A 23,872-nucleotide genomic window follows, 5' to 3' on the forward strand; every position below is an offset into this window, starting at 1 on the left:
CCAAGATAATAGGAATACAGGTTTTGATGGACAGAGATGTGTCTATGAGATCTGCTTTACACTATCTGCCAGAACTTTCTGTCTTCTGATATGACGATGTACATTGTTCTATCATTGTTCCATTCAACTTTTGAACATGAAAGCAGGAAAAGCATAAACATTATTTGCATCAAGCAACAGAACATCTTGATCAAAACCAGCATTGAATTGAACCCATTCACCAAATTTTCTCTTATCATTGTGCATTTGAACTCCTCCAGAGAGCTGAAAATAAGGGATGGCAAACCATGTTATTCAAATTCCTCATGTGTTTCAGGCAATAGCCTTTATTGGAGCTAGACCTGCACACCAGCAAATGTATCCCCTGCAAAAGGTTGGGGTACTAAGTTTGTCCTTGATAAGAATGAAAGAGGCCTAATCTAATATACAGTGTTATCTCTTTTTTTGCATCAAAAAAGATCATTGATGGGTGCTTCTTAATTTTAAGTAATTTTACTACAATTTTTCTACAATTTGATAGTAGCTTTACTCAGGGCTTTTTTTCCTCATAGAACGCTCAGAATGGAGTTCCAGCACCTTTTTTGGATGGAACCTTGTAGGGTAGCCAAGGCGGCTTGTATGACATATGTGAGTTCCGGCACCTTTTTCTTTTACAAAAAAAGCACTGGCTTTACTAAAGGAGGAGTTTACAGGTCCAAAGAAGGTAAGAACAAGTTTAAAATGGAGACATTTCAAATAAATAGAAGACAGGAGGAGTCTAAATTCCTTCTTTCCAAAATTATCCAGCCCTAATAAAATCTACAGCTGGTTTTTAAAAGAGAGAGAAATCCATTTGTAATTCTTCCTGATTACACCTAATTTGGCTTTCCTGATGTTGTGAAACCTACAAGAAAATCAATGGCAAGTTCAAATTTGGTTTTCAGCCTTCACAACCCAAGTAGAAATTCCTAAACATTTATCATATTGTTAATGCTGCTAGAAAAATGTTATTAAAGAGAGTCACTTTTTTTTAAAAAAAAAATCTAAACGCTTAGATATACTGTACAAGCAAAGTTTCATTCTTATCAACCGGATAGGTGGATTAATGGGTTATGAAAGGCAAAGGGTCATGCTTTGCACACAGAAGATATTTTTGGTTCAAATCCAATTGAGAAGGATCAGAGGATAAAAAAAAAATTCCTGAGACCCTAGAAAACCGCCAATAGTTAGGAGGTTTCTGGGCCAAGTGATAAAATGTCTAATGCCTTGCTCCTACTTCTGTCTCTTCAGTGCAATTTGTTTCCATTTAAGTATCTTAGCATCACAGGATTTCTATAAGTGCCTTAGGATCACAATCTTCACTGCTATGATCTCATAAACAAAGGGATCACTGAAAGTTTCCTCTGAGGCTGAAAACCATTTAGAAAGCTCTTCTTCTCTGATCCTTCCACATTTAATTTCCGAGACAGTAGCCAAGCTAATTATGTCTCACCTGTAGCCTAATGGGTTCTTTCTTAATCTAGCTGTATTTCCTGCAGGTAACAGGGTCAATCCATATTAGCCTGAGATGATAGAGTTTCTCATTACAAACAGTCATGAAATGAAGTAGAATTCTGATTGGCCTGAATTACACTAATGTGACTTCAGTGGATCAGAGCATTGCATATCACGAACAACAACAGTTGTTTTTTTTTAAAAAAGGCAATATGACCTTTTTATTTTACTAATTCTTCCATATGTATGAAAAATATGTAGATCAGACATGTCAAACACAAGGCCCGGGGGCCGGATCTGGCCTGCGAAGTGGTTTCATGTGGCCAGCGAAGCCATCCTGGAAACAGTGAGGGAACGGCCCCCACTGCCTTGGCCCTGGCTCAGAGACCCTCCTTCTGCCAGAGACCCTCAGATCTGTTCCACTCCTGCCCAGGCCCCCATAGGCACCATTGATGCGAACGATGTAGAGCTGGCCACGCCCACCCAGTAGGCCATATGCACTCTAGCCACGCCCACCCAGTAGGCCACGCCCACCCAGGCCATACCCACCCAGCCCCCTGAGGGCAATGCTGATGCGGCCCTCAATGAAATTGAGTTTGACACCCCTGATGTAGATTAATTGCTGAATTAAATTTCCCAGCTTCCCCAGTGACCATGAGTAATATTGAAAGATGCTGGGAATTATAATTCATCAACATCTCAGGGAGAGAAGCACAGGTACCTCATTCTTGAAATAAACCTTAGTTCTTAATGATTGCAACATAGTTAAAAAATAAAAAAAAGGAGGCGGATGTCACAAACATGTCTTCCACCACTATGCTAGCAATAATGGAGAAATGTTTCGAACCCTTTAAAGATACCATACTTACATAAGCCCCCAAATATGTAACTTGACCTCTTGACCTTTCAACCTTACTTACATAAGCCCCCAAATATGTAACTTGACCTCTTGACCTTTCAATGGACTTGGTTGAGATCCACCGATAAAATATAATAAATTAGGTCCTCTTGGGAAAAGACAGATAATTTAGCTTTTTTAACTTTAAAGTATAGACCGAAACCCAACCCCAGAAATATTTGTTAAAGTAAATAATCTACTGGAAGAAAGCAGTTTTTCACTTTCCCCCAAACACGTAGGTAAGTTGTTTCTCTTCACAATCCAAGCACAGTCCTGAACTCCAGATTCTATAGAAATGAAATGTGCAGCAAAATAGGAAGAGAGAAATCACTTTTATTTCTTTTCCCCACCACTGCTTTTCAAAGTACCAATCGGAAAATTAAAATTCTGAAGTCAGAGAGCCTCCGTCAGGTCTGAAGTTTTTTTCCCCAGCAGAACCCTAAATTTCCCACACATCCTTTCTTGTTCATAGGATCAGCGACTTCCTCTATAAAATCACTTTCCACTACTGCTTATGTCTTTTTGTCTCCCTCACGATTATCCCTTTATTTTACTGTTATTTCTGCCACTGCTTTCCTCGATTTTCTTCAGTTCCATTTTGTTACTGGCATTATCTCTCTTCTTCTGGAGGTCCTTTTCAATATGCCATTTCTCTTCTTCTTCCCACTGCTGCCATAATCTTCTACCTTTTCTCTACTTGCAACTGAGGGTTCAAACCACATACCTCAAGAACACACAGGTGGAGAAAAGATGCCATGTCCAGTTACAACATGTACGGTTTTCCTGGAAAAAGCACATTATGGTATCCCCCCCCATAATTCTAATTTTTAATTAAAGGACAAGTATCAGCACAGGAAGGGAAGGAAGGAAGGAAGGAAGGAAGAGAAAGAAAGAAAGAAAGAAAGAAAGAAAGAAAGAAAGAAAGAAAGAAAGAAAGAAAGAAAGAAAGAAAGAGAGAGAGAAAGAGAGAAAGAAAGAAAGAAAGAAAGAAAGAAAGAAAGAAAGAAAGAAAGAAAGAAAGAAAGAGAAAGAAAGAAAGAAAGAAAGAAAAGAGAAAAAAGTGGGCTAACTCTTACTTCTCAAGGTCAGCAGTTTAACGGGTCGAATCCCGAGTGCCGCATAGCAGAGTGAGCGCCTGTTACTCATCCCAGCTTCTGCCAACCTAGCAGTTTGAAACCACGTAAAAATGCAAGTAGAAAAATAGGGACCACTACGGTGGGAAGGTAACAGCGTTCCGTGCACCTTCGGCATCTAGTCATGCCGGCCACATGATCACAGAGACATCCTCGGACAAGTGCTGGCTCTTTGGCTTTGAAATGGAGATGAGCACCGGCCCCTAGAGTCAGAAACGACTAGCACACATGTGCAGGGGAACCTTTACCTTTACCGTTTTATTTATATCAAGGGGTGCTTCTGTAAATAGTGTGTGACCTATCTAGAAACAGTTGCATGCTTATAATCTTGTCTCATTCATCTGAGGTATATCCTAAAGTATTTTCAGCAAATTAGGACTTAAGAGCATTCCTTCAGCTGCTGTCCACTTAGTTAAAATAGCTTCCTTCAGTTAACGTCACATAGCTTCTAATTGAGATGCTGAATGGCAAGCACCAATAAGTGGAATGGAATAATTAACAAGAGCATTGTTGCCTTCCTATGTCTCAACCGACCATCATTATACCAGAAAAGGACGGCAAGACCTTTAAGCAGCTGCACTGAGAGAACAGCTGCCAACCTTTGTTGGGTATAAATGACAAATGTATGCTCAGTGTACTTAGGGTTTTTTTTTCTCCTTTGTTCCAACATCTGTGATATAGTCTATATGCCACTAGCAATTACTTGTGAAATTCTGGTAAAGAAAATAAAATATGATTACAAGACGGAAGCAAATATGATGAGTTATTATGGCAGGAGAATATGGATCTGGCACTTTCAAAATTGTTTAACTGATGAGTGAATGCAATCAATCAGTTTGATTTATAGAACATATTAACTCCTTGAAAATGTTCCATTTTATGTTATGTTTTTTCAAATATAATCTTCTTGCAAAAATAATACCCTTTTTATAAGCTCTTGCACTGCATTTCACTTTCTTATTCAAATATATGCTCCTAGAAAAGTCTCAGAAGTGTGGCATGAAGTTATTAGCCCTTCACAGACCATCAGGCAGGAAGCAAAATCTTTTAAATGAAAAGAAAAACAGAGATTTTCCTGGATCCAGCGTATCAACAAATCCACAAATTGCACTATCTTACCTGGGTGCCAAAAGAAAGCAGTGGGATACCACATTCATATTAGTACCAAGAAAACTTCACATCTACACCCAGGAAGTCCTCAGGACTCAAGCACAACTTGAAAGAGACTTAACTGGACCTTGCTGTGGTCCACAATGAAAGCCAGTTGAAACGTTCTGCCAGCCACTACATGTTTGCTTTGTCAAATAACGGTGTTTCAAATGGTACCCATTACACATTTGGATTAAGTTTCTATGGTAGCTTGTTTGATAGCTGGCTGGTGGAAAAATAGGGAGAAGATTGGATTAGAATTATGAGGACTGGCTAATACAGCACAGTCTTCTCTGGGGAATAGCTACCAACTGTATTTAACTAGTCCAGTTGGGTAGGCCTTTCCTTCTCTTTAACTGCAGTTTTCTCAATCAGTAACAAAGAAAGACCCATGAGAAAAAGTAAAACTGACCCATCTAATAAAAACTAAGACAGGAGACGACAAATCTCAGGTCCATAAATTAAATCTAAGGAGGCTCTTAAGCCCTTTACCATTAAGATAACTCAAAATAATAATTTCAGAGGAATGCCCCCCAGCACTGTGTGACTGTTCCTTCTCTTCCCCCTCCCCTTTGCTTAAGCAGAGTAATGACTATTTACTCTACATCTTCATTTGCCACATGGGCACAAAGGCTGTCATGTTATTATACGTTACTTTGTTGATCAACAATAGTGAAAGCCATGGGCACGCCTCAATCTGTCAGTTGGCTGATGAACTCTTGACCTCTCCTTTCCCTGCTATTTGTTCCCTCTCATGTTAGCAAACATGGTTGTGATGACAACACAAGCAAATCATAGGCCAAGGATTTCATGCAAATGTTTTGTTTGCAAACAAATGAAAGGTCTTTCCAGGGAAGGGAGAGGGGAGAAAAACCAATGACTTTGTGCTCTCAGAGCATAATAGATGGCAAAAACAAACATGCATTGGTTGCTATACAAATGGAAGGGACAGTAGTACAGAGGCTTCTCTGCTAATCCCCACCAGCTAAGATAAATTATTACAAAGAATCATTGAAATATTCAGTGTGATATTATAGTGCAAATACATCAACTCCTCCCATGTGATTGTGATTTCACAATCCGCTACTTTTGAGGAAGATGCTGACTGGTCCAGAATTCATTCTAACAATCCTGGAGTTTGTTTTCCTAGAGATGATGTTGCTAATGCCATGCAGCCTGATGATCAAGATGTACAGGTGAATGTTCCTTCCACGAGTTCTTCTCCACCTACTGTTCCGTCTTCACAAGCCGCCGATGCTGCCACTGGCGACGGTGATGAAGACGAGGACAAAACGGAAGACGAATGGACGGTTGTTCCAAGATGTTCCAAGAGGACCACAAAGGGAATCCCTCCAAAACTTTATTCGTGGCAAGTAACGAAAGCACCTTTACCTTTGATTTGTAATGTTACACTTCCTCCTGATAAGTTCATACAAATCAAACATCTTCCTGAATCAGAGAAAGATAAATTTTGAGGCAATGCAGGCTGAAATGGACAGTCTAAAGAAACTTCAAGTGTTTATGCCTGCAAGCCCTCCAGCAAACAAGAAAGTTATTGGCACCCGATGGGTCTACAGAATTAAAAAGAAGCCAAATGGTGAGTCGTTGTATGAGGCCAGACTTGTAGCTCAGGGTTTCGCTCAACATTATCCTGAGGACTATACCAATACTTATTCACCCACAGTGCGGACTGAGAGTGTGAAAATCACCTTAGCCACTGCAACTATCCTTGGTTTAGAGGCTTTCCAGTTTGATGTTGAAACGGCTTATCTACACGCTGACCTCGATGAAGAAATCTATATGAAAGGTCCACCAGGTTTCCGACAGCAAGAAGGGGATACCTGATTTCTACACAAAAGTCTTTATGGTCTGAAACAGTCTGGTTTAATGTGGTACTTATGTCTTTCTGACAAACTAAATTCAATGGGCTTTATTAAGTCCGAAACAGATGAATGCGTGTTTACTAAAAGATCTGATAATAGGTATGAGATAGTTCTTGTTTATGTTGATGATATTGTCTATATTGGTCCAAATAAGCAGATGAGTGAGAATTTTGCTAAAGCTTTACAACAGTTTTTCACATTGAAGTCTTTAGGATATATTAACACTTATTTAGGTGTTCAGATTGTCAACATTCAGAAGGGGTTCAGTCTTACACAAGAAGATAAGATTGAACAACTATTGCATCACTGCAACATGAAGGATGCTAAACCAGTGAGTATACCCATGCAAACCGATTTTCACAACTTGACACATGAACCAAGTCCTGAGTTTGAGGATCAAACACTTTATCGCTCAGTCATTGGGTCACTGCTGTATATTAGTAGTTGGACTAGACCCGACACTGCACTTAGTGTTAATCTCCTATCACGACACGTAGGCAAGGCAAAACAGTTTCATTGGACATGTGTTAAGAAATTATTGAGATATCTAAAACACACTAAAAACATGAAGTTATTGTTAGAACCGACACACACTGACTATGCAGAGTTATGTTATGCAGATTCTGATTGGGCGAGTGATAAGAAATCACATAAAAGTACTTCAGGTTATATGATGTTTTTGAATGGATGTCCTGTTTACTGGCACGTGCGTAAACAGAATTTTGTTTCTTGTTCATCTACTGAAGCTGAATATGCTTGTGTTTCAGATGCATGTAATTCTCTAACGTGGTTTGATGCTTTAGTCACAGATATCTGGACACACCCGATTTGACCGATCACTGTGATGGAAGACAACGAATCTGTGGTTTATATATCTGAGAATCGCTTTACAGGTTCAAGGTCTAGACACATTGACATCCGTTACCACAATATAAGACAAGCTGTTAAACAAGGTTTTGTTAAATTGCAGTATGTGCCTACACATGATCAGATTGCTGATATGCTGAACAAACCACTTCCTACATCTCAGCACGAGTATCTGCGCAACAAGATGTGCCTTATCTGAGACCTGCGTTACTGACAAAAGAAGGGGATGTCACTGCGTTTTTTTTTAAGTGTTTGTCAGCTCCACACGTCTCACTTTGTTTCTCTGCCAGCTGCATAGTAATCTTATCAATGTAACCAAAGTGATTGTCACATGTCCAGCCATGTTATGGTTTCATGCCTAGCACTGCTGTTAACTGCGCATGTCTACAAAGTTTTTCTCACTTTACTTTTTTTCTTCTCTTTGTATTTTGTCTGATGGGAGGATGTAGTCAGTTAGGAGCTTTCTTTTGCTTTCCAATTAAAGTTTTATATACAGTAGAATATGCCTCGGTTTTGTTTATTTTTATCTGATGTTTATCATGTGTCATATGAACCACGGTTCATTGCCCTCTGATAGAGAAGTATTAATTTATTTTCCCTGACACTGTTTCAGTGAGTCCGGTCCATGTTACCCAAACTGCAGTAGAATAGCCTCATTGATCATTATTGAGCACTGCTTCAGGACCTAGGGCAGGGACTTGAAGAGTTACTCCATAAACTGAATAAATTCCTCCTAAAAATATTCAGTGTTACTGTAGTTTGGTCTCCATCTTTGGGATTGGGACAGAGAGACGAGCCTATGAGTTTCCACTTCCAGTTCATGAAAAATTCAAATATAATATGCTCACACTCATATAAAAATGTATATAGATAGAATAGAACAGGGGTCCCCAACCCCCAGGCCATGGATTGGTACTGGGCCACAGCATGCCAGCAACCAGTCCGCACAAACAAGCAAATCCATCCATAGGATGCAGGCAACACACAAAACTACACCCCCTACCATCGGCAGAAAAACCTCTCTCCGTGGAACCGGTCTCTGGTGCCCAAAAGGTTGGGGGCCTCTGGAATAGAACATAGAATAAATAATAGAATTGGAAGGGACTTTGGAGGTCTTCTAATCCAACCCCTTGCTTGAGCTATTTAAGATAAATGCTTGTCCTGTCTCTTTTTGAAAGCCTCCAGTAATGGAACACTCACAACTTCTGAAGGCAAACTATTCCATTGGTTGATTGCTCTCACCATTAGGAAATTTCTCCTTAGTTCTAGGTTGCTTCTCTCCTTGGTTAGTTTCCATCCATTGTTTCTTATCTTGCTTTTTGTTGCTTTGGAAAATAGTTTGACCCCCTCGTCTTTGTAGGAGTCCCTCAAATATTGGAACAGTGTTATATCTTCTCTAATCCTTCTTTTATTAGACTAGACATGCCCAATCCCTGTAACTGTTCTTTGTATATTTTAGCCTCCAGCCCCCTAATCATTCTTGTTGCTCTTCTCTGCATTCTTTACAGAATCTCAACATCTTTTTATACTGTGGTGACCAGAACTGGATGCAGTATTCCAAGTGTGTCTTACTAAGGCTTTGTAAAGCAGTAGTAGAACTTTAGTTGATCTTGATTCCATCCCTCTGTTAATACAGCCTAGAATTTTATTGGCTTTTTCTTCGTTGCCACACACTATTGGCTCATATTTAAGTGATTGTCCACAATGACTCTACGATCACTTATCCAAGGTCCACTAGGACGCCAAGATATTATATTTTTCCCCCAAAAGAGCTGTTTAGGCTGCAAAGTATATTCTATACTTTCTGATATAACTAAGGAATAATTCAGAAAATTGCCTTTTTTGTTAGAAATACTCTGTTCATAGAAATACAGGAATTCAACAAAAGGGCCAATTGCATCTTATACTAAATATGCAAAATTAGATTTCTTGTGTTTTCTATTGGAAGTGCCTTTTTCAGATCTCCATAAAATGAAACTGTGTACAATTATGGAATTGTGATGTGGTAGCTTCATTATTTGTTTTCCCCCCTGCATTTTATTATTTTAGTTTCTGGGTTTTTATATTGATACTGCATATATTTTTCACTGGTCAAAATACTTGTAAGTGGGATCAGTGGTCAGATTCAGCCAGCTCACACCACTTTGGCAGAACCGACAGCTAATTTTTTGTTGCCTAGGCCCAGAATGGACTTCCGGAAGTGGCATCCACCCAGAGAACCAGTTGTTCACATATTTGAAACCTACAACTGAGTGGGATGGTTATATACATTTTCTGAATAAATGAATAAAAATAAATAAACTGAATTAGGGACAAGAGCACTATCTCAAGTTATGCATGACCTCTCTGTGGAAGATTTCTGAATAGAAATTTGTTCTACACTCACCACCTCTGTCTTTTGGGTTAAACTTAGACTTTTTAACATAAATATCCAACACGCTTGAAACTACAAGAAGTCCTCACTTAATAAACACTGTTGGGACCAGCAATTCCATTATTAAATAACAAGGTTGTTATGTGAGAGATCACATGACCATCATAGGCTTACAACTTCATTTCCCCTGCAATTATTAAGCAATCACCTGTGATTGTTAAACAACACACAGTTTAACAATGACTTCAGATTTTGCTGCTGGCTTTTTCATTGACTCTGCTTGTCAGAGGCCAGCTTTGAATCATGGAAATGGTGATCACACTGCAATGACCATAAATGCCTGTGTTCAAAACCCTCAAATCTCAGTCAGAGACTCACTGCAGGGACACTGTGATGGTTGTATGTGCAAGGACTTATCTTTAAGTTACTTTTTCAGCACTGTTGTAACTTCAATTGGTTGCTAAATAGGTTAAGTAAGGACAATCTGTAATCAGCAGTGATCTCTGACACAAGAAGAGGAAGAGTATTTTAACCACTGTGATAATGATTCAAGAGGGGTCAGTATTTATTTCAGTATTTAGTACTTATGCCTATTAACCCAGAAGTGGAGAAATTATAACTTGAAGGTAATGTAACATGGGTAAATTTCTAGCCATATAACCAAAATATATCGCACTGGGTATTTTCACATGTCTTACAAATGTAATATGAAAGATCTCTTTAAACATTGCATACATGTATGCATCCTTATCTATATCCTCAATTTGCACAACAATCCAAACAAAGCTAACCAAAGTTATGGAAATCATGTTAAATGCCACATGCAAATGAATTTCTTATGAAGTCTCTAATACTGTCTAATTCAGAAGAATACACTGGAGCCCATTAAATGTAATGGAAGAGGCATCTGTAAAGAATAATCCTAAATGACTGGAACTGAAAAAAAATATTCTTCTCTTTAAAAACTGGTAAAAAAATGTTTTATTCAAATATTTAGATGAATGTCCTGTAATCACCTCCTTTGCATCTCCTGAAATGCCATTCATAATCCAACAAACCTGTACACCGAAACCTTTTTCAACACGTTCTCAGGTAGCTTCCAGTAGATGACAAACATATGCATTAGGAGAAGTCATCAGGAAACTAGGCATATCTGGTCTTCAGGATATAGTTTAAAAGGTCTAGATCAGACATGTCAAACACAAGGCCCGGGGGCCGGATCCGGCCCACGAAGTGGTTTCATGTGGCCCGCGAAGCCATCCTGGAAACAATGATGCCTTGGCCCTGCCTTGGCCCTGGCCCAGAGACCCTCCTTCTGCCGGAGACCCTCAGATCTGTCCCACTCCTGCCCAGGCCCCCATAGGCACCCTTGATGCGAACAATGTAGAACTGGCCACACCCACCCAGTAGGCCATACGCACTCTAGCCACACCCACCCAGTATGCCACACCCACCCTGGCCACACCCACCCGGCCCCCTGAGGGCAACCGCAATGCTGATGCGGCCCTCAATGAAATTGAGTTTGACACCCCTGGTCTAGATTGCAGCTACGATGGTGCAACCAACCTTGCACCCATAATAAGTTCAATCTCACAGTCATGATCACCATCTTGTTTTTTTTTGTTGTTGTTGTTTTTTAACCACATGGAGAGCTCTGCTATCTGGGAAAAGTACATACCAAATGTATTTTATTAAGAACAACCACTTGCAAAAAGAAGTGCAGACTCTAGAGTTGGTATCTATGGAAATGTATACTTTAAGAAAAGTGCACAGAGAAATGTGAATGAACTGTTATTCTGCCTGTTTGTTTGCATGCCAGAGTCTCAGTGCAGGACCAGATCAAATAAGCCTTGACTCAGAGAAAGTGAGTAACTGAGTGAAACCAAAATGGACAGGCTCAGTCATTCTTATTTGTGGCTGGTCTGAGCTGAACAAGTCACACTGACTTTTGAGCACACAGAGGATTCTATTACAATTGTTTACCTTAAGGAGAGTGATTTTAGGGATGATGTCTGAGGAACGTTAAAGACGACTGCTCATGGTGTACATATTTGTCTCATGGGCAGAGTGATCTTTCTCTTGCGTGAGGAATAATTAGAATCCTCTGGCAAATCTAGCATAATTTTTTATTGTAACATTAAAAGAAATATTAAAATACTGGTAAGGATAAGTAAGTGCTATGTAAATATGTATTTATTAAGTGTATGGTGATGTTACATTAGTCAGAAGACTACAGTGATAACATAAAGTAGTTGTTTGGCTGCCAACAGTTGCTAGTCTGTTCAGTTCATGCTCACTCACTATCCAAAGTTCACTATAGAGGGTGAACTAGCTCCACAATTAGAGGGTTTAATGGCATTCTGCAGCAACATCTGGAGCTTTTCCACATCAATGTTGCTTTTCATTCAGGTGTTACATTCAGGTAGGTCCAGCACCAGTTGAATTACTACTGCTTGAAGCATTGTTTTTTTTTTTCCTCCTCACTGAAGTGGTACCTATTTGTTGTTGTTGTTAGTTGCGAAGTCGTGTTCTACCCATCGCGACCCCATGGACAATGTTCCTCTAGGCCTTCCTGTCCTCTACCATCTTCTGGTTCTGTCCAGTTCTCACTGTTGCTTCTTGACCTGCAAGAGACAAATAAGATGGTCTGGTACTCCCATCTCTTTAAGAATTTGCCACAGTTTGTTGTGATCCACACAATCAAAAGCTTTAGCATAGTCAATGAAGCAGAAGTAGATGTTTTTCTGGAACTCCCTAGCTTTCTCCATGATCCAGTGTATGTTGGCAATGTATGAGCCTTGGTGGAGCAGTGGGCTAATGCCTCCTTAAGTAACACCAGCTGCCTGCAATTAGTGCAGGTTCGCATCCCACCAGGCTCAAGGTTGACTCAGCCTTCCATCCTTCCGAGTTAGGTAAAATGAGGACCCAGATTGTTGGGGGCAATTAAGCTGACTTTGTAATAATGCCACTTGGGGTGTGTGTGAAAGCCCTAATAAGCAGGCATATACATAGAATGAAGGCTACTGCTAAGCTTGTAAGCCGCCCTGAGTCTTCGGAGAAGGGCGGGATATAAATGGAATTTTAAAAAAAAATGATCTCTAGTTCCCCTGCCTCTTTGAAATCCTGCCTGTACTTCTGGTAGTTCTCGATCCACATACTGCTGGAGTCTAACTATTTATCTACTTGCATTAATATGCTTTCAAACTATTAGGTGGGCAGAAGCTGAGGCAAGTGATGGGATCTCACTCTATCACATGATGCTAGGACTCAAACTGTCCAGCGTCATTAAGCCACTGAGCCACCGTGCCTCTCTTTGTGACTATGTCAATGTGTTTAGAACACATATGACTATATACAGTAGATGTACAGAACACATGGACTTGGATGAGTTCAGACAACAACATTCAATCAACCTGGCCTTGTACTTAATATCATTTAAATCCATAAGTCCTCATGTTGACAGATACATATATTTATATGCCTATGTACCATGTACCATGTTCTTATATTGCAGGTACAAAATGGGGTGGAATTCTTGAACCATCTCACTGAGAAAGATGTAAACTTCTATAGTGTGTGCATGACAAGACTTCAGATGCTCCAAAGAAAGAAAGAAAGAGAAAGAAAGAAAGAAAGAAAGAAAGAAAGAGAAATAAAGAAAGAAAGAAATTCATTACATGCATAAAGCAATGTTTAGCTTGAATTTAAGAAAAAGGGAAATAAAGAGTGTTGCAGGCATTAAGTGTACTGTATTCTGCACAAATTTGGAAGTACAGACAACAATAGAGGATTCTTCATCCCCAGTTGCATTTCAGAAACCAGAGAAACTAATTTACTGCCATTTCATTCAAGTATGGAGAATTTCTAAACATCCAAAAATACAATGTTCTGCTCTTCAGATCAAAAAAAGACATCTCCTTGTTTTTACTTCTGCATCATGCCAAAAGTGATTCATACAGGGAATGAATTTTTGGTGATATTTCTTTATGTGATTATCTGAAGCATTTCAAGAAAAAATCAAGAGGCTTTCAGGAAGACCAGCAAAATGCCATTGATGGACCCTGCATGTTCTTGGCCTTGATCAGATGTCATTTAACGCACAGTTCAAAGAAAATGTGAAGATTTCTCCAGAGCATTAATATTTGGAGGATTTCACAGGCAGACCAAAGCATTCAGATAAGGCAAGGAAAATTCCCAGGGTTTCATATTTACACATCCCCAATAATAGACCACACTAACAAAGCCATTCTGCCTACTGCATATCTTCTCACATGTTTTATCAAAGCTGCATAAGTGTGGAGGCATCATTTGACCTTGGTCTATAATAATACATGTTAGCTACAAAGCTCCATGAAATGAAAACAATGATCCTGAATTACAGTTTTGCAGGGATATTTTTATCCTTTGTAATATAAAAGTGAATTCATCAAAGGGTTTTAGTGCTTTCTAAAGGAGGTGAAAAAAAATCAAGCGGTGCAGTCTATAAATGAAATGTTGGCGACTGACAGTAGGCACTGCTTATTTACTTTCTGTTTATAAACCTTAATGTGTGTTTTCCATGCATTCTGCTTCATGCCAATGATCACTAAGTACAAGAGTTCCTTTAAATCAGCAGTGACTGTGGTTTGGCTTCCTGCAAACTATGTAAATTTATAGTTTGGCTGAAGGCTCCAGACTGCTGCTTTTCAATTTTGGAGACTCTTTTTGGAATTCAACATGCATATAGAACTATGCAGGCTTTAGAGCATTGTGAGTCAAGTACTGAAGGAAGGAGGAAAAGAGTTTATCTGTGCCTGATGTGAGAAACAGAACTTACTTTGATGTACAGTCCTTCAACATATATGATATTCAGCCTAATGCGGACTCCTGCATGCTACATATCCAAGGAAATTGATTTAACATTTGCACCATCTTTTCCACTATTTAAATATTTTATGTGAATAATTTCAAATTTTCTTTCACAGTTCTGTACAACAGGCCAAGGTAACTGTGATTCCTGTATTGCTGTTGGGCAAGTGAGGCTGCGAGAATACAACATGCATAAAGTTTGTGCTTGTCATTAGAGAAGAAGCAATGTGAAATCAATTTGGAAGAGGGATCCAGAGCACAGAGGCCTTTCCTCAAGGGGCTTTTGCTCTTATGGAGGCTAATTCTGTGCATAAAATCTGCTCTCAAAGATCTTAAATATGAAAGGAGAGTCAAAATTTCCGAAGAAGAGGAAGGAGAATTCCTGTTAAAAATAACTAAAGCAGGCAATGAGTTATTTTTAAAAAAAATAATGACACATTTCATATTGTCTACTTGAATAAGGACATATCCTTAAACTAGTCCTTGAGCACTTGCTAGCTTGACTATAAAATAGCATATAAACCAGTTTAAGAAAGTCCTGTTCAGACTGACACACTTTGGCAACAATTGGGCAGTTATTCCATCCAGACTGCAGGCTATTATGTCCTCCCACAGGACATTTCTTCTGCTGCTTGCTCCCTCAATATCTTTAGCAGTCACCTTCTGTCTGCCTCTGTGCACACACACACATAAAATAAAAAAAATTTGCACTGTTTTTGTTTTCCTTGAATAAAAATGCAGATTCTGTTATAGAATGTCTTTCTTACACAGGAAATGGTTATAATATTTGCTATATCAAATGCCCCTCATTTAAAATGTAGTTGATACATTTTTTCCAAACTCCTATTTTACTTTTCCTGAGCAAGAAGAAAAATGATGAACAGCTAAGGCAAGTGTCACACTCCTAGGGAAGATCTGCTTTAAAGAAATTCCCTGGCATAATTCAAGAAAAGCAGGAAAAAATGCAGCGATGGGGGCATTCTTGCTAGTGGCATCCACTATTAAAGCCCTGTCATTTTTTTAAATGTATGTCACTTGTGCTGTAAAGAAGGGGCAGGGCTTCAATTGCACAGTCTGAAGGTCTGCAATGGGGTATGCCTTATGAACAAGACAAACACCATATTGTCTGTATTACAACTGACCATTCTAACATATTTACTAATTTCTTTACCATAAAATTGTTTTATTTGGTCTTCTGGAAGTTTGAAACAAGGTAGTACTGGAAAGCTATAAAAAATGCCACCATATTTCTTTGCTATCATCATCATATCATCATCATCATCATTTTAGCCATTGTCGGTCCACTGCAGGATGAAGGCCTCTTCCACATGTTTCCAACCAATATGGTCCTGAGCTATCCTTTGCCAACTGGGCCTGCAATACTTGCTGATGTCATAGATCCATCTTGTTTTAGGTGTCTTTTGTGGACACTTTTATCAAGTGAAATCCACTGTATGACAGCCATGATCCACCTGCCATCAGTTCTTCTTGCTTATGTGACCAGCCCATTTCCATTTCAATTCTTTTACTCTCTTGATGATATCATATACTTTCATTTGTTCTCTAATCCAATTTCTTTGCCATAGTTAGTGTTGTGTATGTAAATAGTTATTAACAAGGCACTTAATAGATTGCAAACAGATTGCAGCATAGTAGGTTTAGAGCGGGAAATTAAGGTGCAATCATTGGACGCCATAACCTAGGAGCGGGAAAAGAGACTCCATTGATTGGTTACAGTTCTAACGCTTTCTCTATAAAAGGGTTGCAACATTTGACAGTTGACAGTTGACTTTGTGTATTCAATAAACTCGTTCATTGTTAAACCACTCTGAGTCCTCGTCTATTAGAACCAAACAACTGGCGACGAGGGTGGGATAGACAGAAGACCAGAGAATTGGCGGAATTGTCGCGAAAGGCGGCAAATTCAGAACGAGTCACAGTCAACCGAGCGGCCGCGGAAGAATAAGGAAAAAATTCTCCGAATGGCGCAAATCGGGTCATTGAAGGAATTCGACCCAAACTTCCCCGAAGATTGGGAAGAATACATTGGACAAGTCGAAGGGTTCCTGTTAGTGAACGGAATCACCGACGACCGTAAAAAAGCGGCTGCATTACTGACGATCTGCGGGACACCGGTCTACCGAGTCGCTGTCGGACTGTGTCAACCGCAACCAGTCTCAAGCGTGCCTTACGCCGACCTCCTTGCCAAATTAAAGGTCCACTTTACTCCCCGAAGATCTGAACTCTTTTGGCGGCGCATCTTCGAAAAGAGGAACCAGAGACCGGGAGAATCCATTCAAAAATTTGTCGCTGCCGTCAGGGAAGCCGCAGTACGATGTAAATACGATAATTTAGAAATAAGAATTCTTACGCCGACCTCCTTGCCAAATTAAAGGTCCACTTTACTCCCCGAAGATCTGAACTCTTTTGGCGGCGCATCTTCGAAAAGAGGAACCAGAGACCGGGAGAATCCATTCAAAAATTTGTCGCTGCCGTCAGGGAAGCCGCAGTACGATGTAAATACGATAATTTAGAAATAAGAATTCGGGACCGAGTAGTACTGGGCTTACGTGATGAACAACTACAAAACAGAATAATCGCCAAACCCACCGGCGATTTGCAGGAAGTGCTTGACGAACTTTTAACTTACGAGTCAACCGGGTATCGCGACCCCCCCCGCAGTAGCATGGCAGCGGCGCCCGAGATCAACCAAGAGGGCTATGTGGACTGCGGGGAGGTGGACCAGCAGTGGGAGGAAGAAATCGCCGAAGTCTCCAGGCGATTTGGAAAATTGGCGCCAAGACAACCCAGAAGCGAAGGGCCTGAACCTGGCCGCTGTCAACAAACTGCAACTCCGCAAAGACAACCGACCGGGACACAACGACCTTGGCGGGACACCGCAACCAGACCGCGCGACATTGACACCCAGAACCGGTGCGGCAGCTGCGGCGGCAACCATCCCCGCGCCTCCTGCCGATTCCGTTCCGCAAGGTGCCGGGCATGCGGCAAGACCGGCCACATCCAGGCCATCTGCAGGAACCGTGCTCGCGACAACCGCCTTAACGAAGTCGATGTGTGGCCTGAGGGTAAGGTAACCCCTAAGTCCAGTGGCAAGGAGACCCCTAAACCCCGGGTTAAAATCCCAAAGCTAGGGGAGGTGGCGCGAGTCAATGGGAGGAGGCTGGGAAAAGGTCACAATTTTCCAGTTGGAAAATTAAAAATCACAGTCCTCCTGCAAGGGGTCCCTTGCAGAATGGAAATAGACTCAGGGGCTTCAGTGTCAATAATTTCCACTGAAACCCTTGAGAGAATTGAACAAATAAGTGGAAAGAGAATTCCACTTAGTCCAACAAATATTCAATTAACGGACTTTCAAAAAAGTCCAATAAAAGTAAAAGGAAAGACCAGCCTTAGCGTAAAATTTAAGGGATTTAAGGGGGTCTTAGAATTAATTGTGACAGAGGGAAATAGGACCAGCTTAATTGGACTTAACTGGTTCCCTGCCCTGGGAATTTGGATCGGGGGAATAAATTCAGTGATTAAAAATAAGACCCTCGAATCAGTCTGCAATGAATTTGCAGACGTATTCGATGGATCTCTGGGCAAGTACAAAGGGCCCCCCATTAACTTTAACCTAGACCCCTCAGTAAAACCAATCAGGCTTAAGGTCCGAAGGGTACCTTTTGCCTTAAAGGGAAAAATCGAGGCTGAGCTCGACCGGCTTGTAGGCCAGGGCGTATTAGAACCTGTTGAGGGTGGTTTGTGGGAAACGCCGATTGTCACACCCCTCAAACCTAACGGGGATGTGAGAATCTGCGCTGACTACAAGGCCACCCTGAACATTGGAATGAAAAAGCATGCTTACCCGGTCCCGACGGTGAAGCAGGTCCTCGCCACGATCCAGGACGGCGCCATGTTTGCCAAGCTAGACTTGGCGCATGCGTACTTACAGTTGACTGTTTCTAAAGAGGCTGCAGAGGCACAGACGATTGTTACCCACAAGGGGGCGTTCCGAGTCCACAGACTGCAATTTGGAATTGCAGCAGCTCCAGGCATCTTCCAAGAAGTGATGGAGAGGACCTTAAAGGGCATACCTGGAGTATGCCCTTACTTTGATGATGTCCTAATAGCAGGAAAGGATGAGGAGATGTTAGTAGAGCGGCTGGAACAGGTACTGGGTAGATTTAGGAAGGCTGGATTGAAACTTAAAAAGGAAAAATGTAGCATAGGGGTTAAATCCACTGATTTTTTGGGGTTCAGGATTGACAAAAGTGGAATCCACCCTACCCCTGACAAAATTAAAGCAATTAAATGGGCCCCAGAACCAAGGAACAAGGCGGAACTTCAGGCCTTCCTTGGCTTGGTAAACTTTTACCACACGTTTGTGCCACACAAGGCTGCCATTGCAGAACCCCTCCACAGACTCTTAGATAAGAAGTCCCCTTGGCAATGGCAGAACAAACACAAAGTGAGTTTCCAAACCTTAAAAGACATCCTTTCCAGTAAATCTACTGTAACCCACTTTATAGAAAACAAACCAATTTACCTGGCGTGCGATGCTTCGCCCTATGGCGTAGGGGCCGTGATCAGCCACTTAGACAACCAAGGAATACAAAGACCCATTGCATATTATTCCCGAACACTAACCAAGGCAGAGCGCAATTATGCTCAAATAGACAGGGAGGCAATAGCTATAGTGGCAGGAGTTAAAAAGTTCCACGACTACCTTTATGGTAGGAACTTTACCATACTGACTGACCACAAACCCCTGCTGGGACTGTTTACCACAGATAAACAGACTCCCCAAATCATGTCGCCCAGAATGCTGAGGTGGTCCATTTTCCTCTCAGCATACTCATTTTCCCTACAATACAGACCAGGCAAGGACATGGGACACGCTGACGCTCTTAGCAGATTGCCCCTAAGCATAACAGAGGAGGACCCTGCACCTGTGGGACAAATAATGTCCCTACAGGACATTCCTGATTTGCCCCTAACTGCTAAAGACATAGCCGAGGCAACTAATAAGGACCTCACCTTAAAGAGAGTAATGGTCTGGGTCATGAGTGGTTGGCCTAACGCCAAACCGGACGAAAAATACAGTCCCTATTTCAGAAGGAAAGATGAACTGTCAGTTCATTTGGGATGCTTACTCTGGGGAACTCGTGTAGTTATTCCAGGAATCCACAAATCAGCTATTCTACTAGAATTACATGAGGGACATCCTGGAATAGTACGGATGAAGGCGTTGGCTAGGAGTCACTTGTGGTGGCCAGGACTGGACAACGACATTGAGGAATGTGTTGCCAATTGCCATCTGTGCCAACGTTCCAGGCCTGAACAACAACACATCCGTACGCATAAGTGGGAACTAGCTAGGAATCCTTGGTCCAGGATTCATATTGACTTTGCTGGACCCTTCCAAGGGTTAACGTTCCTAGTAGTGGTTGACAGCTACTCTAGATGGCTAGAGGTAGTACCAGTCAGTTCAGTAACTTCAGGTAGAACAATACAGGCATTAAGGGGCCTCTTTGCCACTCATGGGTTGCCGGATTTAATTGTGTCTGATAATGGGCCACAATTCACATCTATTGAATTTCAGGATTTCCTCAAGGCCAACTCGATTAAGCACAAGACTTCAGCACCCTTCCACCCCTCCACCAACGGCTTGGCTGAACGAAATGTGAGGACCACGAAGGACGCTTTAAAAAGAATCATTCAAGGTGACTGGCATCAGAGACTGGCCGAGTTCTTGTTGGCCCAACACACGACCCCTTGTTCTGCTACAGGGAAAAGTCCAGCTGAAATGAGGTGGGGCAGGAGACTAACCACCAAATTGGACAGATTACACCCTGACAGACTTCAACCAAACATTGAATTGGACATTCCTAACAGAACATTTAAAGTGGGGGATTTGATCTGGGCCAGAAACTATGCCCAAGGGGACAAATGGATTCCTGGGGTGGTGACTGAAATCTTAGGTCCCCTGTCGTACACTATTGAGGGGGAAGGGAATAGGATCTGTAAAAGACACATAGACCAGCTGAGGAAAAGATCTAGTGGATGTGTGCCAGTAGAGGGGGACCAAAGCATACTAGGGGGAAACAGTACATCCAGGTTCAGCGATAACAACAGGCCAGAGAGTGGCGTAGAGGAAAGGCAAAATGACCCATCCCCTGGTACCCAACAACAACAATTCAGTCAAATTGAATGGGAAATACCCCTGCGAAGTAGGCCAGTGACCACTGATTTCCAAACACAAACTAATACACAAGACAGCAACAGGGAAACATCTGAGTCTATTAACCCAGAGCCCAGGTCCAGCAGTGACAAGCAGCCAAGCAGTCAATCAGGAAGAGGGGTCCCTAGCAGCCAAGGTAACAGATACCCTTCTAGAATACATAGGCCACCAAAATACTTAAAGGATTTTGTAAAGAAATAACATCAACTGGGGGGTAAGGGGTGTTGTGTATGTAAATAGTTATTAACAAGGCACTTAATAGATTGCAAACAGATTGCAGCATAGTAGGTTTAGAGCGGGAAATTAAGGTGCAATCATTGGACGCCATAACCTAGGAGCGGGAAAAGAGACTCCATTGATTGGTTACAGTTCTAACGCTTTCTCTATAAAAGGGTTGCAACATTTGACAGTTGACAGTTGACTTTGTGTATTCAATAAACTCGTTCATTGTTAAACCACTCTGAGTCCTCGTCTATTAGTACCAAACAGTTAGTCTAAAATAGAGTAATTCATTTGGTGGGGTGATAAGATTTGTAAGATTTAATGACCCCCTTGCACTCTATGTATGTGCCTTCAGGTCAGTGTTGATTCCTGATGACTGCCTGGACTTCTGCCCACCATTATATTGCAAGATTTTCAGAAGGACCTTCTTGTAGGGCCGAGAGGTAATGACTGACCAAATTGCTCCAAGTGGTGTTGTGCCTAAGGCAGAACTATTGCTCACAGTCTCCCAGTTCCTAGCCTGGTGCCTTACCCATTACGCCAAACTAGCTGTCTCCTTTGTTCTTATTTTGAGCCTGTTTAATACACTGATTCTTCCACCGTTTTCCTGGCCACGATATGAAAACAATTTATCATTGTCTTCTTCTTTTAGGATGCTTTTTGATTCGCAGTTTTGAATGTCGCCTGAATCCAACCCTATTTAGTTGTTTTTTTTCAAGGACAATTAGATGTGACACTGATGCCCATGTTAGACCAACTTCAGCCCATGCTTATCTCCTGCCAGTTTAGTTAGCCTATAGGAGTGGCTTGTTTGAAATGCAACGTCAGTGGTTACCCTGTGCCTGCCCCATCACATTTCTAAGAATATGTAACATACAAATATATGTGCAAGAATACTCCTGCATTTTTCTGTTTGTCCCAATTGCAATGAACCAGATACAGAAGTATCTCACATACAGGTTATTTATTATCTTGGGGAAGTTTTGGCATGCCTCAAGATCTATAAAAATAAATGAAACTTGACCAGCTGGGGTATTATAATTAAACCTCAGATAATCTGATGTTTGAAGATTTGTAGGTTGTTCTGATTGGTTTTAATTTTACAATGAATCTGAGGGCTTTAAAAAGTGGCCAACTAGGTTGTCAAACTGATGGCATTAGGAAAGCATGTAAAGTTCATTCTTGTCTAGACCGACTGTTCCTGTGATTAAGTCACTCCAGATCAAGAGAGAGATGGGTGGCATATAAATTTAATAAATAAATAAATACCCAAAAATGCAGCTTAGTTATCCTAAAATGTTGAATAGGTGCCTTTTACCTTGAGACTGAGGTCTTTGTACTGTTTTGTTATCATTCCTTTCATAAACATGTCTGTCAAGGTGGCATTTTGTACACCATTTTTCATTATATCAACAAGGCACAATTATTGTTCAATGAAGAATAGTTCAATAATTTGAAGCACATGTGGAGATGTTGCCCTTTGGTTATTTTGTTTGATGGATATTCAGCAGTGGGTTAGAAATATCAGAATATATTTAGGGAACATTTAATACCAACAATAATTTATGAATCTTCTATGTTGCCCAACTCTTAGTCAGTCAGTCAATCACTCAGTCAGTCAGCCAGTTAGTTTTTGGTACTCTCTGTTTTCTTGCAGAAATTTCATTACTCCAAATAGATAATATCATCAGTGCTAGTAAGGATTTTATATCCTAGTGGCTTACCTTGTCAGTATTGGTGGGGGTGGTCTTGGAGATGATGTTACTTAGTTTGGGTAATGAAACATCTTCAACAATACAACCATTTCAACCCTGAGCTATAAATATTCTCTTTATTGGAATACACACAAACACACACACACATACACACACACACGTACACAGACTTTTATTTATTTATTTATTTATTTATTTATTTATTTGTTTGTTTTTATAGACCCCCCTTCTCCCGAGGAGAACGTAAAAACTAGCACAAACTAGTACAGCATAAAGAAAAAAAAGACAAAAGTGCAGATAGGCAAGATAAAAAGAAACAGGAAGAAGACACTTCTGATTTTCTGTGCCAAAAATACGTCTTATATTTATTTCTGTGATTACAAAAAAGTTCACGTTTTCTATTATCCATTTTTTTTCTAATCATCAAAACCACGAGTACTTTTTTTCTCCCTGTTTCATGTGAAAAGTCTATAAGGGGCATAGATATTATCTTTTCTCTAATCCAGGAAATCAATTTAACCATCTCTGCAAGATCCATCATCTTCATCAACCATTTCTCTATTGTGGGTAATTTTGAATTTTCCCAGTTTTGAGCATATAGTAAACTTTACTGATGTTGTCATATAGAAAAACAAAGTTCCATGGCACATTTGTAGCTATTTATCCTTTAATACCCCTCAAAACATCTCTGCTTTCAATTGTACATTAGTCTTTAAAATCTTCTGAATTATGCTGTAAGTTTAATTTTGATAAGTAGAAAGGCAAGTATTTTCTTTTCTTGAATGCAACTAAGAATGAGCATTAGTAAATCAATTTCTTATAGAAGGTTAAATACACATTGTTGCTAGGAAGCAACTATTTATGAGAAAATGAAGATCATTTGCAAGACTGAAAATGTGGAATAATAAATAGCACAGAGCCTTCTGCTAAAAAGAAATGTTTTACAGCATATAAAATTAGAACTCTTGGGTAAATGAATAAAAAGACTGTGATTCTCTTGACTAATTAGACATGTCCTCACTGACAACAGTAAAGAAGTGCTTTGCCTTCAACGCCTTCAGTTTTAACC

Source organism: Vipera ursinii (assembly GCF_947247035.1).
Source record: "Vipera ursinii genome assembly, chromosome: 6".
NCBI classification, from domain to species: Eukaryota; Metazoa; Chordata; class Lepidosauria; order Squamata; family Viperidae; genus Vipera; species Vipera ursinii.